Consider the following 21,050-nt stretch of genomic DNA (forward strand, 5'->3'; position numbering starts at 1 on the left):
AAATGGTACTAATCTGCTACAATACTGCTCGTAACTATAGAGGTAATGTGTCAAACATATAAACATTTCCAATAAATACACCAAGGTCTATTTGCCAACAACGAGAGCATATCTCAACATAAGACAGCATATCAGCATAAGTGAACAACAGCAAGAAGCAACGACAGCATAAATATACCACATCAGCATAAGTAAGCAATAATAACATACGAACAGAAAACGGCAAAGCGGTATATAATAACAACAGATGCGAATGGTCATCCGCCCACCTCTTCACCACGCGACGGTCGAGAGGCGGATCAACGACAACCAGATCACCCAAAGGCCGCCACCCCGGTGGCCGGATGGACAGTGCCGAGTAGCTAACTAGATACAAAGGGGTCCCGCCTCATGACTCACCTACCACAATCGCAGTGGCCGAGTGCGGCACGACAGGACAAGCGGCATCAACTCTAGCTACCACTCTCTCGAGTGGCCGAGGATGCGGCATGCATGCAATGACATGATGCATACAATGCAACAACCATCATATATACATAAGCAGAAATAGGTATGCTACACGAAGCCAGCATGCTCAATATCGTACATAAACAAACAACAGTTAAAGCATACAAATATGATATTTAGTATCTGCTACGAATCATGGAAAACAAGAAGTGATTGTATGGATATAGAAACGAATTTCTCAAAGATTGCGTGGAAGTATCAAGCGCAGGAAGAATAAAAGTGGAGTCAAGGTAAACAGTCCTTATCCAAAATAATTCATACACTAAGGTCAAAGTACTAAAAGAAGCAAAGCAAGAAGTACCCGCCTTTATACGTAAATCAAGCTAAGCAATCTCCACGTCGAAGTGCTCGTCTCGAATTACGGTCCTGTAAATCACACAAGGTACAGTTTAACTACTTTCATATGAATTAAAATATCTAAACCCCTTTTTGGTCCTAACAATTGGTATCAGATAAGCCTACAGCTAAGCCCACAACGAAGAAATCCTAAACCTTAATCATACCTTGAGGTAAGTTACTCTATGTCACTTATGTGCTGGACAACAGTAAATTACAATAATTAGCAGGTAAAACAGAGATCACCTATTGCTACTCAAGAAATTGTGATACAAGGCAAAACAATTTGGTCATGATACCAATAACCCGATCTACATGTACAGGATTCATTTGGACCATCTAGATTGGGCATTCTGAAGGGGACAATTTAAATCATGCTTAATCTGGCATGCTAACAATGCATAACCATAAATACCTAAAAGAACTAGGTCATTCATTTAACATACCACCCAACCGAAAATCCATACCCAATTCACCTAGCAAACTCCAATTCTAGGTTTAACAAGCTATAAGTCAACAATGCTTTAGACAGATATGTAATACACAACTCCTAACACATCCAAAAAAATTCCAGATCAGTGCACCTCCAGAAATTCGTACCGAGACCTAACAATTCAATAAGCCAAGATTGCAACAGTACAACACCAACACCGAGAATCCATCGCATAGAACATAAACCAAATCCAAGAAAACTTGAGTATAATCCTCCAAGAACTCGAAACAACACCACCAGATCCGAAGAAGACTCGAGAAAACAACACAAAACACAACGTCGCATCGTCAACCACGCGAAACTCAAAACCTCGATCTACAAATCCAAATCCCGAAACTATAATTGCCTTACCCAATCTCGGTGTCCACAGCTTCCTCTCCGATTGGAACCCTAGGGCTGGCGACGAGGGTGCTCGTGCGAGGGAGGAAGAGCCGCGGCTTTGGTGCTCGTGTGAGGAGGAAGAGAGGGTGTCGGCGTCCGGATGCTCGCGGGAGGAAGAGGGATGGTGGCGCGTCGGCTTAGGGCACGGGAGAGGAGCTCGGCGCTGGAAGGGGAAGGAGGAGGTGTCGGGTAGGTTATGAGGGTGGGAGAGATTTTATAACAAATACTTAGGTTTAGTGCAATTAAACCCTAAGTTGATTTCCTTAATCAACTCCTACTTCCGGGTATTCCTAACAAACTTTTATCGGCCCCATTAGTGCATCCCCTCTAAATACATCATACGAGCTCCAATTAAATCCCAGAAAAATTTCTAAAAATTCCAATAAAATTATTTGTCAAATAACCCTATTTTTAATTGTAATTTTATTGCCGTATTTTACAATCTCCCCCACTAATAAAAATTTGGTTCCCAAATTTTCTATTCAACTCAAGAACCCTCATCCAAGGAAACAACCAAGTAAGATACTCGTATGCTACTTCAACCAAAGATCAAAAATGGTAAGAACACTACTAATCCATGTGTTCAGTGCACAGGTAGTCTATCGATTCTACTCAATTATACTATAATTATAACTGGATAAGAATTTCCCGTACCTATCAATAAGGGTGCAATAAAAATATAAACTGAGACCTTACCTCGGAAGGCCGATCCCTCGGCCCGCTGCGCCTTTTCCCGTGTAACTACATAAGCATGCCCCATATCTGAGCTCGGTGATGGCATCGCTGGAACAGTCCGAGGTGGATTCGGAGGAGCGATAACCGGCTGTTGATGCTGGTACTGAAACTGTGGCTGGGGTTGAAAGGTCGGGTGAGGCTGAAATGGAGGGGAAAGGTCATGCTGCACAGAATATGCTTGATGAGGAGACTCTGCGGCAGAGTACTGTGTGGTCGCTGGTATCGCTGGGTCCTCCTGGCTCTGAATATAATATACCTGCCCTTGGGAGCTTGGCGGGCGCTGTTGACGTGAATCACTCCGAGTCCTCTGAAGTCCTCTCTGCTGCCATGGCTGGGTGAGTCGATCTCCCTGAGATGTAACTTTAGTAGTCTCCAACTGAGCCTTCAGAGTACAATCCCGACTCTCATGGCCCGGAAGCTTACAATAAAAGCATATCGAGTGGTCCAATGGACAATTGGGTTTGAGGTGACTTTTCGAGCCGCACTGGAAACATCTGGTCCCTCTACTATCATTCTTCCAATCTTGCTGAGGGGAACGAGAACCCCCATCCGAGGTTCGCCTTGTCTTCTGGGGTGGAGAGGACCCTCCAGAGGTAACCTGTGAGCTCTGGCCTCTTTTTTCCTTCTTCTGTGTCACTTGTTTAGTATTACTTTTGTCCTGGTTCACTTGCTGCTGAGTCATCTCAATGAATAACGCCCGATCTAACACCTCCCGATAAGAACTACCTGGAAATCCTGACATCTTGAGTCGTATGTATGTCGCAAGTCCTTGAGTAAACTGATGCATCCGATCATAATCCTGAGCCACCAGATGAGGACAAAACTCAGCCAGTCTACTGAATTCTGCATTATACTCCATCACAGAACGGTCACCTTGCTTGAGGTTCAGAAACTCCTGACGACGGGCTAGACAAAATGTAACCGGAAAATACTGTCTCTCAAATGCCTCCCGGTACATCTGCCACGTGATACGTTGTTCTCCAAAGATCGACTTCTGCATGTCCCACCAAGTGACGGCTTGATCCCGAAGATGATACGCAGCCAACTCCACCTTCTCTTCATCTGTACACTTCATGTACCAAAATGTGCCCTCCAAGTTTTTCAACCAGCTACGAGCCGCCCAAGGGTCAACACCCCCATGGAACAGAGTAATTCGATTTTTCACAGACTTGGCCAACAAGGGTATTCGGGCTCTATCCATCACCCAACCAGTAGTGTCTGGAGCAGGTATAGAAGGTGGTACTCCCGGCGTCCGTAACTCATGCTCCCTAGTAGAGGTTGGAGGATTCCGATCACTGCTACCTGAATCAACCTCATTCGGGTTTCCTGTAAACTCCGTCTCTTGGCCGGCAGGTTCGGGGCCCATCGATACCGTGGGTTGTTTTCGTGGTCGACCTTGTCCACGGTGATGCATAGCAGTCGACCCTTTTCGTGCCATTCCTGTTGATAATAAGTAGGTAAGGGAAATGATTTAGTAGTAGACCACTTACATCCTATAGCTCGGAGATATCTTGCCGCTGCCTGGTCCCACAACTCAAAAGTCACATCGAGGAACCAAATTAAAAAGGGAAAACAAAATAACCAAAATCGTAAATCGAAACAAAATCGACATCCCAAAAACACGAAACCCATCATTTGACTCGAACCATGCTCTGATACCACTAAATTGTCACGCCCCGGGGGGGGGGGGGGGGTACATGTCCGAAAAAATTTCGACAGCACCTCCCTTTTACGGCGGACAATATGAAACATTACTACATACAAAATATACATCAGCCACGCTCGGCTGGAATATATATACCATAGAAAATGGAAACAACACAACCACGCAGTTTAATATACTCAGCCTACTCGGCTGGACAAAAAAAAAAAAAATAGGCACAGCGGAAAGAAAACGAAGAGAAAACCCACAAATTGCAAAGTTATCAAAACATCACAAATACCAAGTCCACACAACGAGTATCAAAACCTAGTTCTCACAACACCAAATCCAACGAATACGAAATGCAAGTAAAGAGAAACAGAACCAAAATCAATTTTCGAATATGACGCGGGACCCAGGATTGGCAGCCGGCATCTCTCCAAGCATCCATGACTCATCTATCTGTTACCTAGCGAAAGAAAACCATTTTACGGGATGGTGAGTATTGGAACTCAGCGGGTATAGAAAAGATAGTGAATGAACATAATCATCCAATAAAGAATACCCAACAGGAATACAGTCTCATAAGGGAAGTAGCATATACAAAATGAAACCATAATCAATGCTCATACCTGGAACCATATCCTAGGCTAGATATAGAAGGTCAGAAATGGTACTAATCTGCTACAATACTGCTCGTAACTATAGAGGTAATGTGTCAAACATATAAACATTTCCAATAAATACACCAAGGTCTATTTGCCAACAACGAGAGCATATCTCAACATAAGACAGCATATCAGCATAAGTGAACAACAGCAAGAAGCAACGACAGCATAAATATACCACATCAGCATAAGTAAGCAATAATAACATACGTAAATAGCAGCAGCCAAAGCAGGCATAATAACAGCGTATGCACGGATGGTCACCCTGCCCACCTCTCTGCACCATGACCCTTGTATGGTCGAGAGGCCGGATCAATGACAACTGTATCACCCAAAGGCCGCCACTCCCGCGAGTGACCGGATGGACAGGTGCTGAGTAGCTAACTAGATACACAGCGAAGGGGGGTCCCTGCTGCTCGCAACTCCAGCTACCACCAACTGCAAGTGGCCGAGTGCGGCACGACAGGACAAGCGGCATCAACTCCAGCTACCACTCTCTCGAGTGGCCGAGGATGCGGCATGCATACAATGACATGATGCATACAATGCAACAACCATCATATATACATAAGCAGAAATAGGTATGCTAATAGAAGCCAGCATGCTCAATATCGTACATAAACAAACAACAGTTAAAGCATACAAATATGATATTTAGTATCTGCTACGAATCATGGAAAACAAGAAGTGACTGTATGGATATAGAAACGAATTTCTCAAAGATTGCGTGGAAGTATCAAGCGCGGGAAGAATAAGAGTGGAGTCAAGGTAAACAGTCCTTATCCAAAATAATTCATGCACTAAGGTCAAAGTACTAAAAGAAGCAAAGCAAGAAGTACCCGCCTTTATACGTAAATCAAGCTAAGCAATCTCCACGTCGAAGTGCTCGTCTCGAATTACGGTCCTGTAAATCACACAAGGTACAGTTTAACTACTTTCATATGAATTAAAATATCTAAACCCCTTTTTGGTCCTAACAATTGGTATCAGATAAGCCTACAGCTAAGCCCACAACGAAGAAATCCTAAACCTTAATCATACCTTGAGGTAAGTTACTCTATGTCACTTATGTGCTGGACAACAGTAAATTACAATAATTAGCAGGTAAAACAGAGATCACCTATTGCTACTCAAGAAATTGTGATACAAGGCAAAACAATTTGGTCATGATACCAATAACCCGATCTACATGTACAGGATTCATTTGGACCATCTAGATTGGGCATTCTGAAGGGGACAATTTAAATCATGCTTAATCTGGCATGCTAACAATGCATAACCGTAAATACCTAAAAGAACTAGGTCATTCATTTAACATACCACCCAACCGAAAATCCATACCCAATTCACCTAGCAAACTCCAATTCTAGGTTTAACAAGCTATAAGTCAAGAATGCTTTAGACAGATATGTAATACACAACTCCTAACACATCCAAAAAAATTCCAGATTAGTGCACCTCCAGAAATTCGTACCGAGGCCTAACAATTCAATAAGCCAAGATTGCAACAGTACAACACCAACACCGAGAATCCATCGCATAGAACATAAACCAAATCCAAGAAAACTTGAGTATAATACTCCAAGAACTCGAAACAACACCACCAGATCCGAAGAAGGCTCGAGAAAACAACACAAAACACAACGTCGCATCGTCAACCACGCGAAACTCAAAACCTCGATCTACAAATCCAAATCCCGAAACTATAATTGCCTTACCCAATCTCGGTGTCCACAGCTTCCTCTCCGATTGGAACCCTAGGGCTGGCGACGAGGGTGCTCGTGCGAGGGAGGAAGAGCCGCGGCTTTGGTGCTCGTGTGAGAAGGAAGAGAGGGTGTTGGCGTCCGAATGCTCGCGGGAGGAAGAGGGATGGTGGCGCGTCGGCTTAGGGCACGGGAGAGGAGCTCGGCGCTGGAAGGGGAAGGAGGAGGTGTCGGGTAGGTTATGAGGGTGGGAGAGATTTTATAACAAATACTTAGGTTTAGTGCAATTAAACCCTAAGTTGATTTCCTTAATCAACTCCTACTTCCGGGTATTCCTAACAGGCTTTTATCGGCCCCATTAGTGCATCCCCTCTAAATACATCATACGAGCTCCAATTAAATCCCAGAAAATTTTCTAAAAATTCCAATAAAATTATTTGTCAAATAACCCTATTTTTAATTATTATTTTATTGCCGTATTTTACATTATTAGAGTAACCACGTCTTTGAAGTTTTCCAAAGAGTCCTTCCTACTGAACTTAGTACAAAACTTTGGTCAAACTAGTTAGGATCAGTAAGGAGTAGCTTTAGTTAACTCCACTAAGCTAAATGCACCATATCAAAGTCATATCTTCCTAGACATGCATAGACAAAGTTTCCCTAGCCTACAATGATTCAAAACTTCTCCAGTACTATTTATCAAGTTAAACTTTTGTCCCTATTTATCCTAGCCTAATTACTTAGCCAAGTAATTAAATTATTATTTTAGAGGTGCCAACTAATTTGTAGCTTCCACTTGAATTATTTAACTTTGGATTTAGGTTTTAGGTTTGTGTCGATTTATATTATAATTATAATAGACTTTATTATAGTTTGAGTTTATATTAATTTTGTATTTATTTAATTTAGATTTAGTTATTGATTTATTTGATTTGATTTTATTCTTTAGGTTTGAATTTAGTTTTGAAGGTTTAATTTTTGAGATTAATAGTAAGTTATTTGGTTTATTTTGATTTAGGTAGTGTATTTATTTTTTTGTACATAGTATTGATTAAGTCCTACTTGTGTGGTTAGACACGCTTTCAAAACCCAAGATTTATTAGTTTTTTATTTTAAGTTAGAGTTAAAACATAATTTAAAGGTAGAATTAAACTTGTATCAAAATCTGGATTATTGTACACAGCTCTTTGGGATCTAAGTATCATATTTAGATACTTGGATCCAGAGGTAAACTGTTTCAATTGTTCTTTTAACTCTTTAACTTGACATTTCAAGATAGAATTTTCTTCCTTAAGATTTTCAGCTTGAGTTGAATTTCTATTTTGAACTTGGTCAGTTAAGGAGGTCAAGCTCATTTGTTCCTTAAGGATGTTGTTTTTTGTTAATTTCTTGTTTAAGCAGGGCATAATTTTATAAAATTTTACAATATAATTAAATGTTATCCTAGTTGGTTCATCTAAATTAGATGTGGATCCATTGCTCAACTAGTATTCGGATTCTTCTTCTTGATCCAATTCGCCTCCAGTTGCCATTAGTGCAAGGTGGCTAGCTTGCTTTGGTTCGTCTACTTCCGATCCGTCCGAGGAAGACTCGTCCCAAGTCACTTTGAGTGCTTTTTTTTGCTTTGTCTTCTTGATCTTGTCTTCGATTGGGCATTCATATGTGAAGTGCCCCTTCTTATTGCATTCATATGTGCTTTGAGTTTTTTGATGTAGACTTGGACATCTTCTTCATGTCACATTTAGAGATGTTTCTCTTATCTAGTGAACATCTTCCTTCCCATTTTTACTAGCTTTTCTTCTTCATCTAATTCAGATTTAGACTCAGTTTCCACTTAAGGTTTAGCTCCTTTGAAGTACCTGCAAGAAGTGTAATTCCTTTCTCGACCTTTGTGGAGTTAGTTTATTCATGTAACTCTAATTCACAAAATAACTCATCTAATTTTAACTTTAAAGGATTCCTTAAAAATTAATAGGCATTTATGATTGATGCTCATAGAGCATTTCAAGGAAACAAGTTCAGAGCGTACATTATGATGTCGCGATTATCAAATTGATGTCTAATCATGTGCAAACCATTGAGAATACCTTTGATCCTCGCATGTAGTTGGCTTGTGGTTTCTTCGTTCTACACTTTAATATTAAATAAAGTATTTATAAGGAGGTCACATTTAGTTACCTTGGCTTCGTTGCTTCTTTCGTGTAATTCGATGAGCTTGTCTCATAGCTCCTTTGTGTTTTCATGTAGGCTGACTCGATTGAGTTCTTCTTTCGTGATTCCGCACTAGATCATGTTCAATGCCTTCGAGTCAATCTAGGCCTTCTTCTTGTCATTTGGATTCCATCTTTCTAGATCGAGTAATAATTTTGCTTCATCTATAGGCACCCGATACCCTCGTCGGATGGTGAACTATTATTCGATGTTCATCTTTGAGTAGACATCCATTCTCTTTTTCCAATATGAAAAGTCATTTCCGTTGAAGAGAGGAGGACGAGCAGTATTGTATTCCTCAAGTTAGGCCATTTGAAATATCTCAGAAAAAAAATGAAGAGAAAAATTCCAAGGCTAGGTCTTGGATTAGCAAAGTTTAAGGTGAAAATAAATATTGAAGACTCAAGCAGTGTTGCACCAACTTTGAGTTAAAATTGAACTAGAAAGATTTATTTGAAAAGGCAAATGTTACTAATTCAAATAAAATATGAAAAATTGAAATCTAAAAAAAATAATCCCCCGATTTGATTGGTGGTTGCACCAATTTAGAGCTAACCTGACTCTGGTATCTCTTGTTAGAACGAGACACACGTGAAAGGGGAAGGGGATGAATCACGTGGTTTTGAAAAAAAATTTCTTTTTATTTTGAAATCAAAGTATGAACAACGGAAAAACATGAAAACAAATAGCAAGTTATAAGACAGGTTTGGTTTTACTTAGTTCGGAGTCTTTGACGACTCCTACTCCAAGAACCAGGTCCCACAGACCAATTGATAGGTAATCCACTAATAACCTCTTCTAGAACTACTGAAAGAGGGGATCAAGAACCAAAGTATAGTAATAAGTGTAACACACTACACTTTTCCTTTTGAAATAATTAAGTACATAATTTAAACTTTGTTACCCAACACTCTATGTACACAGTTGGTTCGTGCTCAGTATTAGACGTCTCCTTAGTTGGGCATAGCAAAGTCATAGTAGGGCAGCAGTATGAAGCCGAAGTAGTCGGAACCCTAATCGGGCATATAGAAGATTATAGAATTGATTATTTGAAAGTCTTGATCGAGATGGTCTTTATAAGGTGTGGAAGGCACCTTCCATATCCCTGAAGGCCTATTCCATAGACAAAAATCTATCCCAAAAAATTTTGTTTCTTATCATCGATAAAGTCTGATTTTATTCGTTAGAAGGCACATTCCAAGCTCTCGAAGGTGCCTTCCATGAACAATACTGAAGGCGCCTTCCGTCACCTGGAAGACGTCTCAAGTACTATTCACCTAAGTCATTTTGTGCTCCCTTTTCCTTGCAATAAGTGTTAGAACAATGTAAATATATTTAACCTACAAGACAACGTTAATACAATAATAATATGATTAATTTATGGCTTAAACCCTATCTTCCATATTAGGATTTAGTCAGAGTTTCAATTTAGGTTTCCTAACTAGAACTAAATTGGACCAACGCTTACTGTCCTCTCAACCAGGATGCATCCTCACTTTGTCACTCTCCTCCAGTGAGTTACCTTCACTTACCAAATGTCAAGTTGCCTCCTTGACATTAATCTAACCCACTAGGTCTTCCTACCAAAATCACACATCCGGACTTCGTCAATAGGGAATCGAACATCCCGATCTTCTATCGAAATCTCACATCCAGACTTCCTCCCATCGGGAATCAAACATTCCGACATCCTTCCAAAATCACACATTTGGATTTCCTACCTTGTGTCACGTTCTCTTGACTTGTCAAGTTAGTAATCCCTACACACTTGATAACAAGGTGAGATCAACAGCACATCTAACTTTAATTCATTTGTCATTTATCAAAACTCAAGTTTGATCATTAGTTCCAAATGCACCAACACTAAGTTCTCACGCCTCCACACTCTTAAACCATTCGGAAAAGTTATAAGCGAGTAAAGCCTTCGTGCCTAAGTCTCAATGACTCTCGCACTGTTCAGGTGAGTTATAAGTGAGCTAAGCTCTCATGCTTGCAAACTCTTGAGTCATTTGGCCAAGTTATTAGTGAGCAAAGCCCTCACGCCTATGTGTCAAAGACTCTCACACTGTTCGGGTGAGTTATAAGTGAGATAAGCACTCACACCTCTAAACTCTTGAGTCATTTAACCAAGGTATAAGTGAGTAAAGCTCTCACACCTAAGTGTCAAAGACTCTTGTGCCAGTCAGCCAAGTTATAAGTGAGCTAAGCTCTCATGCCTCCTTACTCTTGAGTCATTTGGCCAAGTTATAAGTGAGTAAACCACTCGCGCCTAAGTGTCAAAGACTCTTGTCCTGATTGACTGAGTTATAAGTGAGATAAGGTCTCATGCCTCCAGACTCTTAAGCCATTCGGCCAAGTTATAAGTGAGCAAAGCCCTCGCACCTAAGATGTCAAAGACTCTCGTGTTGATCGACTGAGTTATATGTGAGCTAAGCTCTCATACCTCCAGACTCTTGAGCTATTTGACAAAGTTTTAAGCGAGCCAAGCCCTCGCATCTAAGTGTTAAAGACTCTCATGTTGATCGACCGAGTTATACGTGAGCTAAGCTCTCACACCTCTAGACTCTTGAGCCATTTAGCTAAGTTATACGCGAGTAAAGCCCTCGTGTCTAAGTGTTAAAGACTCTCATACTGATTGGTTGAGACATAAGTGAGCTAAGCTCTCACACCTTTAAATTATTGAGCAGTTCAACCAAGTCATAAGCGAGCAAATTCCTCACACCTAAGTGTCAAAGACTCTCGTGCTAATCAACCAAGTTATAAGTGAGCTAAGCTCTCACACCTCTAGACTTTTGAGCCATTCGACCATGTTATAAGATAGAAAAGCCCTCGCGCCTAAGTGTCAAAGACTCTCGTGCCGATTGGACAAATCATAAGTGACCTAAGTTCTCACTCCTCCAGACTCTTGAGCCATTCTATCAAGTTATAAGCAAGCAAGTCCCTCGTGCCTGAGTCTCAAAGAATCTAGTGCTGACTGGCCAAGTTAAGTGAGCTAAGATCTCACACCTCCAGACTCTTGAGTCGTTTGGCGAAGTTATAAGCGAGTAAAGCCCTCGCACTTAAGTGTCAAAGACTCTCGTGCAGATCAACTGAGTCATAAGTGAGCTACGCTCTCATGCCTCAAGACTCTTGAGTCATTTGGCCAAGTTATAATCGAGCAAAGCCCTCGCGCCTAAATGTCAAAGATTCTTTTGCCGTTCGGGTGAGTTATAAGCGGGCAAAGCCCTTGTACGAAGCTTTCAAGACTCTTGAGCCATTTAGCTAGGTTATATGGGAGCAAAGCTCTCGCATCTAAGTGTCAAAGACTCTTGTGTCATTCAGCCAAGTTTTGAGTAAGCTTTGCTCACACGCTCCATACTACTCAAGTAGACCGAAAAAGCTAAGTCTCAAATACTAAAAGCAAGCTATAAAGTAGTACAACTATAGATGAGAACTCCAAACTGCCGAATGGATGTGTAGTGAATTAAACTTAAAAGAAAATTTACAGAAGTTTCTGAGTTGCTACAAGGAGTTGTTAAGAAAGGTTATAAGGAAACTATGCTAGTCGGCGACCACATCATCTAGGAGTGAATACACGATCTTCTCCCTCTTAATAAATATTTTAAGGACCTTGACGAAAATATAGCCACCCTCCTTCAGTTGTTGAAGGATCCCATTGATGCCATAGCCAAATAGTTTGAGGGTTCGATCGGTCAGCATCTGATTAAAGCCCTCTGAATAGAGATACTCAACTTTGAAGGCCTCCAACCAGGCAGGCTCATCTTCTTGGAACTTGGTGAATTGGGTCTTAGACATCTCCAGCTCAGCCTTCAGTGATTGTAGCTCGACATCCTTTTTAGCGATTGTTCATTGGTGTTCCTCGATCTGGATCTCTCGCCATCTATTTAGTCATTCGGCTAACTTCCTCTATAGCCAGAGCTATCTCACTTCCTCAAGATTTTTGGCCAAGACCTGGGCCTCCTTGTTCTTGATGTCCAAATCTTCAATGGCCCAAAGTTTTCTAGCATTCACAGTGTAACGTCACGGCCCCTTGGCCCCTTGGGCGGCCACACTAACGGCCCAACTGGCGGCCCCTGATGGTCCCTTGGGCGGCTATAATGGCGGTCCAATTAGCAACCCCTTATGTCATCATCCGACGACCCTCGACCGTGTTGTCACTCACAAGGACTTCCCACCCCTGGCTAGTGGATTTTTGCCTTCCCGAGGATTTAAACTCTAGATCTCCAAGTTAAATACTAGAGTTTATGAATCCTGGTAGCCAAGTGAGCGACATAAATTATCACGCCCCGGGGGAGTCCCTGTCTGAATAAATTTCAGTAGCATCTCCCTTGTACAGGTGACAATCTGAAACTTTTCTACATCCATAGTCATACACGGCCAACACGGCTGGAACATATGTATATAACAACAAATAAATAAACAAACAAACACACCATCCACGCAGTTAAATAGTGAACTAAAAAAAATGATAAGTAAACATCTCAAATCATCCTACTCAACTACACTCATAAAGTACAAAACCGATATCCTATTCAACTACACTCATAAAGCACAAAAACTCAATGACGCAAATAAAGTCAACTTACCTCATCTGCCGTCCAGGCAAGCATGTAGAAGATCATATCGAATAAAAATCCATCGACAAGTAAAAATCCATACAAGATCCAAAGTATTAAAACAGAACAAGTCTAAACATAGTCTATAAAGAAAAACCAAAAGACCAACAAACGTCCTTGTGGACTGCAAGGGACTAGTGACTGGAACTCGCCGGATAGCATCAACCTGAAAATAGCAACGGAGGAGGGTGTGAGTCCAACACTCAAGGGGTAACAACTGATATGCATAATAAAGAAAATAACAACCAGCACTAATCATGCGTACAGTCTCCAGATACAAGAAGGATAAATGCAACTGAAACAAGCAGGAGAAAATTGTACTAACCAGGACCAAGGTATAAATATAACAGTGTCGTCAGACCGAGAGGTATCAAAATCCTGTATACATGTCAAACATATGCATCCAGCCAAATGCAATATATAAGTGCAGCAAACATAATCAGAAAATGCATAAATGCATATGATGCCAATGACATGGTCACCCATGATGCTAGTCAACCATCTCACACACAATGATGAGACCGAGTTGGTAGGGTTGTGACAACCGTGCACTCTTCCATCACTGCTCCTGATGAGTGAATGAGTGGACGGGATACTGTCGGAGTACACCTATCCTCCTACCCCAAATCATAAATGGGGGAGCTCAATGCTCTCATCTCCCGGTACACAATGACGGGGTGGAATCTCTGCCAGCTACCACGCTGTGTCGCACTACCCATGAGCGGACCAACGGAGCCAAACAAAGTCCAACCGTCTGCCGGCTACCACGCTGCTACACTAAACCAGCGAAGCCTAACAGAGCAGAACTGTCTGCCGGCTACCACGCTGAGTCACCGGACCAGTGGAGTCAAACAGCAGAACTGCCACACACCCTGCCTGATAAAAACCACTAACCCATGAGTGGTGGTGTGTGTAGATCCATGTAACTGGCGATGTGCTCAACAATAATGGAGTCGACTATGGCACAGCATGCAATCATGCAAGATGGTGCATGACACTAAGCATGAAAATATCCTGAACCTATCCATAGATATAAAATGTGTACCCTAGTATCAAAGGATCAATCTGAAGATCTAAGGTACATAGGTCATATAAGGTATCTAAAACCCTGGGTCCTGAACATAACAAATAACATGGTTGTATCACTACCCCTATAAGCAAGTATAATCAGGTAGGTACTAACATGAAGTGCATAACAAGTAAACAAACAAGCATGTAACAGATCAGGTAGTGACCATCCGAAGCAGATAAGAAACACAATCATTGCTATTTGTTAAAAACATTTCTATGCATATCAAATGACATAAAGTCAAAGTACCCGCCTCCAAACGAAAAGTCCAAATCGATCCAAATTCAACGTCGAGATACTCGTCTCGCGTCAAAGTCCTGTATCACCAATATATACATTTTTATTTAGCTAATATCCAATAAAATAGCTAACTAAAAATCTCTAACACAAAATTAGGGTAAAACCCTAATCATACCACTAGATAAATTCAAAACTGAATCCATTTACACGAAAACAACTTAAACATAAATGAATTTCTGTACTATTAATTTCTTATTCTTTCCTAGCTTCAAATCTATGTATGCTACAACATGATCAAATTCCTAATTCCCCAAAATTAATACCTCGCCTGCTGGAAATTCACCTCGCTGCGAAAAGACCAAAAAAAATCCACCACTACCAGATTGTGATTTCCGCACCAGATACCCCTGGTGAGCAAGAGACAAGACTGCTCTGTCACTTAACAATCTCAACTTCTATACAGAACATGAAATTAACCTAATACCAATCCAATCTTCCCAAAACCAGATTGGTAACCTCCTTCCCAAAGCCACTGTGGTGACGAACCAGTAGAGAGCAGCGGCAAGAAAAGACCCGCTGGTGTCGCGATGAGGAGACACCAAGAGTCGGCGGTCTAGGGCACAGATGAACTCGGCCGCTGGCGCTAGGGCACAGGCGATGATTCGGTCGAGAGAGGCAGTGGCGCCGAATACAAACTAGGGCAGCAGAGGGCTACGATCTGTGGTGGGTCGGTCCTGGTGGTCGGCGATAGTGCTGCGCAGAAGCTGATCTAGGGCACGGTGAGGAGTGGCTGGCGATCGGCGCTGTTGCTCGGCGAGGAGGAAGAGAAGGGGGTCTCGGCGCTACTCCGTTCGGCGGTCTACAAAAAGGTTAGGGCAGAGCTCAGAAAGAAGAAGAAGAAGACGCCAAGAATGTAACGCCCCGCCCCTTCCTACTTAAGCTGACGGGGGTTACTTATCTTTTATTCTTAAAACAGCGGAAGTCTTATCTATAGTATAATTTTTTTCTTTAAAACTTTTTCTTTACTTTTCAAATCATCATCACTAACTATCTATCATATGAGTCACATAACATGCTTAACATAAATTTAAATCATAATACTAAAGAGCATGATGAAATGTCATGGAGTCATAAAAGAACGACATAAACATAATTCTTATTAACTAGAAGCAGGTCTTTCTTTTTAGCCGAGTCACTACTACACACGTCCTTCTTGCCCCCTCCTGCTTCTCCCTTAGTACATCCATTCTTTGCCCTTATCTGTGGTACAAGGAAAGTAAGCTGTGAGCACACAAGGCTCAGTAAAATCCTTTCCTGCTCACAAAAACCGTATAACATAACTAAATCTCCAAGGCATACAGCATAAAGACAACTCATCATATCATGTATAGAAGCATCATATCATAACATAATCGTAAGGTATCATGGCATATCATAACATTCATCCTAGTATAACATAATCATATCATAGCATATCATAACATGATCATAAAGTTCATCCTAGCATAACATAACATAATCATATTCATAGCATATCATAACATGATCATAAAGTCCTTCCTAGCATAACATAACATAATCATAAGCATTATGGCATATCATGATATAATCATAAAGTGCATCCTAGCATAACATAATCATGATCATATCATATCATATCATAATCATAAAGTTCATCCTAACATAACATGTCATAATCATAAGCATCATGGCATATCATAACAAAATCATAAAGTGTTATGCGAGATGACTTTCAAAAACATGATTCATGCAATAATATATGCAACATGTCATTTGAAAACTTATTACATACATACTTAAACATAATCATAACATGATTAGGACCCCGGCTTGTACCACATACATGAATGCGCGCGTCCTGTGTAGGTCCAAGGTAGCAAGTCTTGAACCCTACAAGGCATACATACTAGGCCCGTTTCTTAATCCATCGACCTAGGGGCACTTAGGAGCCCATCCCTAACGAGGCCCGTTTCTTAGTCCATCGACCCCGGGGCGCTTATGGAGCCCACCCTTGGTACAAGCCATATAAAGTAATGTAGCATGTCATACATATCATGGTTCTTAATATTTCATGCACATCGTATTTCTTATCATATCATACCATACAGAATTTGGGCACACAGCTCATCATAATGGTATGTAAAACTTGGGCACACAACACATCATAAATACATGCATAGTTTGGGCACACAGCTCATCATAAATAGCATGCATAATTTGGGCACACAGCTCATCATAAATAGCATGCATAATTTGGGCACACAGCTCATCATAATAACACATAGCATAGCATAAGGATTACCATCATACATAGGTCATAAGTGTACATAATTAAACATAGAAGCATAGCAAGCTCTTACCACATCATAAAACATTGCATGTGAGATACATGGGAATCATATTGAGATTTCTAACCCTAATGTCATATAGTGGCCGGAACATATAGATTGGGATTTAGGTAAAAAAAAAAACACATAGAAGCATGTGAACCCTAAACCAATATCATATCATATACCATAAGGAAACATCATGAGCATGTTTAGGTAGGATTCGAGGTTTCTTAAGCTTATAAACTTATCATGGCCGAATCTTATCAAGCATTACATTGGGTTAAAATCATCATTCAATCATGTGAATCCCTAAACCAATTTCGTAGCAAATATCACAAGGAACATCATGAGCATAATTAGGTTAGGTTCCAAGTTTCCTAGGCCCTTAAACTTGTTGTGGCCGAAACCCTTAAGGCTTGGAACTAGGATTTAAGTGTCATAAAAGAATGGAAACCCTAAACCAATTTCATAGCAATTATTATAAGGAACATCATGAGCATAATTAGGTTGGGTTCTAAGTTTCCTAGGCCCTTAAACTGTTAGTTAGAGCCCTAGAGCCAATCATTTGATGATTGTATGGACTCATGTATATCATATTCATGTATATATATTAAGGCATTTGGTTTTTGGTTATTATGCTTATTTGTATTAGTGCCAGATAAAAATAAGTATAGTAACGTCCTAGAGTAGAAGGTTCATACCTATATCAATCGATTAGTTGAATCGATAGTGAGATGATATAGGGAACACTACTCTAAATCATTCCTAGTCGAGTATTAACATTCAGGGACAATGTTAATGCAATAAGACTAGCATGTAGGTCATCTCGATGACTTGATCTCACAAGTCATGGATATAGAGATATCATGCTGACACATGGGTATACATTGGAGAATGTATACTGAATGACCCTCCATGAGAAAGTATCATGGATCGTTATATGAGTGTCATATACTTTCTCATGTGGCTATTAGTATGACTATTAGTCCTTAGACCTGAAGTCATCATGGATCCCTACATAAGGAGTTATGTACTTTGGTTTCGTCAAACGTCACCCGTAACTGGGTGGACTATAAAGGCGATTACTGGTTATATAACGAATTATGTAGAGGGATGTGAGTGATGTAGATGGGATCTATCCCTCCCATATGACGGGAGCGACATCGGTATTCTTGATAGAGTGAGACCACTAAGTGCATGGCCATGCCCAAATGAGTCAACATGAGATGTTGAGCTCATTTGATCGAGTGAGTCTATTTTGAGTTCAAGATTTAGATTGATTAGAGGATGACACGGTCTATACCTCACATTGATCAATCTAGATGTCTAGGATAGAAGGACAATGTCATATATTTTGTGAGGAGTCACAATTGGTAGTCACAAGGTGATGTCGGATCTCGACATTCTTGTAACTTGGGTAGTAATGATGTGTTGCTAGATACCGCTCATTACTTATGCTCCTAAATGGCTAGTCACAAGGTGTGTCTCGGCACTTGTAGGCTTCGGCTACCGGAAAGTTTTCTTTTAAACGGCTTCGTTTTGCCCCAAATCCGTTTGGGACAGCGGGGTCGGGTGCCATTAGATCGCAAAGGAGCAACTCACGATGGTTAGATCGTGGGTAGGGGCATTGCCCCTAATCCCGCAAGGGAATTTGCTTAGCGATTGCACCCGAAATCGCTAAAAACGAACCCGCCGGGAAGTTTTTTTTTCCGAAACGGCAATGTCTCGACCCAAATCATTTTGGGACAGCGGGTTTAGGTGCTGTTGGATCGCAAAGGAACCCTCGCGATGGTTAGATCACGGGTAGGGGCGCTGCCCCTGGCCCCGCAAGGGGATCCGTTCCGCGATTGCGCCCAAAACCGCTAAACGGGACCGCTGGGAAATTTTACTCATAAAAATTGTAAAAATTATTTTTAAAATTTCAGAAAAATTATAAAAAATATATAATTATGAATTATATATTAATTTGTGATAGTCATGGCCCAAAATACCCAATAAGATTGGATTTGTGTTGTAATTCATAATACGGCCTGCGTGCCGTCATATGATTGTGTGTGCTGTATTTTTTTTTTTTTTCCACGGCCTGCGCGTCGTGCCTTTCTCTTATTCTGTTTTTAAATTAGATTTAGACTCGAATGTAACTCGAGTTTCAAATTGTAATATACAAATTGGAGCGGTGGAGGGTCCACACAAGACGGAGTTCCGAGGCGGGCACGAGCAACACAAGGTGGTCAAAGGGAGGAGCTTGGAGAAGCTGTTGACCCTAGGTTGACCATTCGATCTTCTCATTGGCTTGAGAAGATCGTAGTAGGGCCATGACTACATCACAAATAGATTAATTAATTAATTGTTATGTATCTGATGCATGTTTAATAATTAATTAATTAATTAGTGCCTTAACGATTAGATTAGATCTAAGTCGTCCACATGATGCACCCTTGCGATTAGATTAGATCTAAGTCGTGCACAAGATGCATCCTTCTCGATTAGATTAGATCTAGATCGAACCAACTCTAAATGCCTAATCGTGCCGTGATACCTATCACTACCTCGATCACATGTATTGTTGAATCTGCCAAAGCAGAGCAATACATATTATCTTGGTAGGGTACGGAGGGATAATCTTGGTCCCGCCTATCAACACATGGGTGAATACAAACTCAATTAGATTGAGTATTCCTAGTTACTCGGTTGGATCGAGTCAACTATAGGCATTCTTCCAATAGTTGGAAAGGTAGGGCAAAATCACGTTTATATTAATTCTCGGGCGTATTAGCCAAAGCTAACTCGAGTTTTAATATAAATGCGGATATTGATTCTATAAACAAGAGTTGCATAGATATGTAATTGGTAATCGTTACCTACCGATTATACTAAGCCTTGGGCGTATTAGCCAAAGCTAACTCAAGGGTTAGTATGATGTGGATCTTGTCCCACAAGAATTATAGAATTCAGTGGGAGCATCATTTAATTAAAGGCCTAATTAAATTATTTTTAAAGAATATGATATTTATTTCTGCAAATTTTCTGTTGTAGATAACCATGACGTCGAACACGAATTCCTTCTCTCTGCGATCTGTCCTTAAGAAGGACAAGCTCAATGGAGCAAATTTCCTGGACTGGTACAGGAACCTGAGAATAGTTCTCACTCAGGAACTTAAACTGTACGTTCTGGAGCAGCCCATTCCGGAGGCTCCTCCTGCCACTGCAACGCGAGCTGACCAGGATGCTTACAAGAAGCATCAAGATGACGCATTAGATGGGTCCTGTCTAATGCTCGCAACCATGAACTCTGAGCTTCAGAAGTAACATGAGTTGATGGGTGCTTACGATATGATTGCACATCTTCGTCAACTATATCAAGGACAAGCAGGGCACTGGAAGAGGAACTTCACAGGACACCTGGAAGATCTTAACAAGAAGAGAAATAAGATTTCTACTTCAGGTATAAATGTTATAGAAGTCAACCTCTCTATTTCTTCGTCGTGGGTATTAGATACCGGATGTGCTTCGCACATTTGTACTAATGTACAAGCACTGAGAAATAGCAGAGCATTGACAAAGGGCGACATAGACCTACGAGTAGGCAATGGAGCACGGGTTGCTGCTGTTGCTGTAGGGACTTATTTTCTATCTCTGCCCTCTGGGCTTATACTAGAGTTAGACGATTCTTGTTATGTGCCTGCATTGACTAAGAACATTATATCAGTTTCTTGTTTGGACAAGAAAGGATTCTCGTTTATAATAAAGAACAAATGTTGTTCTGTCTATTTAAACGATATGTTCTATTGTAGTGCACCTCTGATGAAACGGACTCTATATTCTAGACCTTGAGAGCTCTATCTATAACGTTAGTACTAAGAGGTTCAAATCAAACGATATGAACTACACCTATCTCTGGCACTGTCGCTTAGGTCATATAAATGACAAGCGCTTATCCCAGCTCCATAAGGATGGTTTGTTGGACTCATTTGATTTAGAATCATATGAGATATGCGAGTCATGCCTACGAGGCAAGATGACCAAGACTCCCTTTATTGGGCACAGCGAGAGAGCGACTGATCTGTTAGGACTCATACATAGTGATGTATGTGGCCC

The 21,050-nt window shown here is 40.9% G+C and overlaps 1 long non-coding RNA gene across 1 annotated transcript; it reads right to left on the reverse strand.

Annotated features, from left to right (window-relative positions):
- Window positions 1–582: 582 nt before the first annotated feature.
- Window positions 583–1,915, reverse strand: LOC122034632. Its single transcript, XR_006126745.1, has 2 exons — window positions 1,688–1,915; window positions 583–873 (listed from the first exon to the last, which is right to left on the reverse strand). It is a non-coding gene; the product is annotated as an uncharacterized LOC122034632 (long non-coding RNA).
- Window positions 1,916–21,050: the final 19,135 nt, after the last annotated feature.

The sequence above is a fragment of the Zingiber officinale genome, chromosome 11B, assembly GCF_018446385.1.
Source record: "Zingiber officinale cultivar Zhangliang chromosome 11B, Zo_v1.1, whole genome shotgun sequence".
NCBI classification, from domain to species: domain Eukaryota; kingdom Viridiplantae; phylum Streptophyta; class Magnoliopsida; order Zingiberales; family Zingiberaceae; genus Zingiber; species Zingiber officinale.